Genomic DNA, 1,639 nt, shown 5'->3' with positions numbered 1-1,639 from the left:
GTGAGTGGGAGACTTCTTGATCTGTCCAAGGTGAGTGGATTAACAGTGATTGTGACATCAGTTGTCATTGTCTCATGGACCTATCAGGTTCAGTGTGACACTTACCAAAGCTTCACCCTCAAATTTAATTTCTCTTGCCTCCCTGTAAAGATGGAAGAAAGGAATGGGGGAAATGGATGGGATGGGACTGTCCTAATAAAACAATTGGTCTCTCTTGTCTGTTTTTACATCTTAATATGCAATGAAGGATTATTGGAGTGAAAGTTTGTTGATTGCAGCCAAAGTGGAATAGGCCAAAAGATACAAAATATTGCATTACATTGACCCTACCAGCAAGACCGCAAAGAAAGTCAGGTGATTGCATCGACAGATGACTGCATTGACTGTGTTTTGTGTTGTGCAGCCAGAATCGTTCCAGTGACCCTCAGCTGTGTTCCCTGCAATAGAAAGGGGTAGCACTGAGAATCAATCCTTGGGTCCAGCATAATTGAAATCTTTCATAACATGACCGTTTTCCTTACCATTTTGTTGTAACTCCCAGAAGACACATTTTGGAATGGCCTTTACCTAGTATGAAGAAAATGATCAATAAATCTTTACCACTCTTAACATGAATATTTCCTTTTAATCAATTGAATAATGAAAAGTGAAAAATGTCCTTACCGGTGATGATTTGTGAAATACAATTATCACAGGGTCTGTCAGATTATCAAATGCTCTATTCCCCACTTCAATTCCAACCACACGATTTAGAACAGTTTGATTTCTAACCTGCAAAGATATACATATAGGTTGCAGTGGAATTTCTGATTAAAATCAAATGAAGAAAAGGAATGAACAGCAGCCTAATTTCTGGGTGAAGACAGACTCCACTCACTATAGTCAAACGTACAAAGTGTGTTGACGTGGAGTGTTTGGATCGAGGTCTTACCCTTGTGCATTCAGTCATCCCACCTGTATGATGGACTGGGATCAATGGTTCTCATCTCCACCCAGCTCCCACTGCTGGCTCGAAGGGTCATACCCTGTCTGAGTTGAGGGACAAACCATAATGGAAGGAGAAATGATGAACATTGAGGTGTATTCATTGACAAAGAAAACAGCCAGGGCAGCAAGATTCCAAAGGACTCAAATAACCAGAATGTTCTGGACCAAGTGCATGCCACACCATATTCCATGAACTGTGGGTGTTGGTATATCAGTAATGAGTAAAATAGCATGGGCTCTTCCAAACCTTGGTCAGGAAGGGGAAACTCTGAATTCAAACCTATCGCTAGGTTGGAGACCGTTTGCAGGGTCTCACAGATTAACTCCAAGCTTAAAGGACAGGGTCAGTCAGCACAAACTACTGAAGAAAACAAAAGTCTTTGGAATGTATCTAATAAAATATATGCTCAGATTTTCATACAGAAACCACATTGAAAATGAAGAGGGGGGTTGACATTTCAAGAGCAAAAAGAACCTAAAATGTGACACCCAGAAAAGAAAGTGTCAGTGTTTCAGCGACTGGATCAGAACTGAAAAGCCAGAAAGGTCTCTTCTGAAGGACAAAGTGGGGGCTGCAGAAAGAGGCATCATCCGTGGTAGACTCAATGAAAGATGTCCGAGAGGGGTTGCAGGTTAGATAAAGTGGATATGG

At 41.2% G+C, this 1,639-nt stretch overlaps 1 long non-coding RNA gene across 1 annotated transcript; it reads right to left on the bottom strand.

Annotated features, from left to right (window-relative positions):
* Positions 1-330: 330 nt before the first annotated feature.
* On the bottom strand, positions 331-1,633 carry LOC122545344. Its single transcript, XR_006310535.1, has 3 exons — positions 664-1,633; positions 522-567; positions 331-437 (listed from the first exon to the last, which is right to left on the bottom strand). It is a non-coding gene; the product is annotated as an uncharacterized LOC122545344 (long non-coding RNA).
* Positions 1,634-1,639: the final 6 nt, after the last annotated feature.

Source organism: Chiloscyllium plagiosum, unplaced genomic scaffold, assembly GCF_004010195.1.
Source record: "Chiloscyllium plagiosum isolate BGI_BamShark_2017 unplaced genomic scaffold, ASM401019v2 scaf_89629, whole genome shotgun sequence".
NCBI lineage: Eukaryota > Metazoa > Chordata > Chondrichthyes > Orectolobiformes > Hemiscylliidae > Chiloscyllium > Chiloscyllium plagiosum.
The sequence above is the reverse complement of the archived record's forward strand: the minus strand, read 5'-3'. Positions and strand labels throughout refer to the sequence as shown.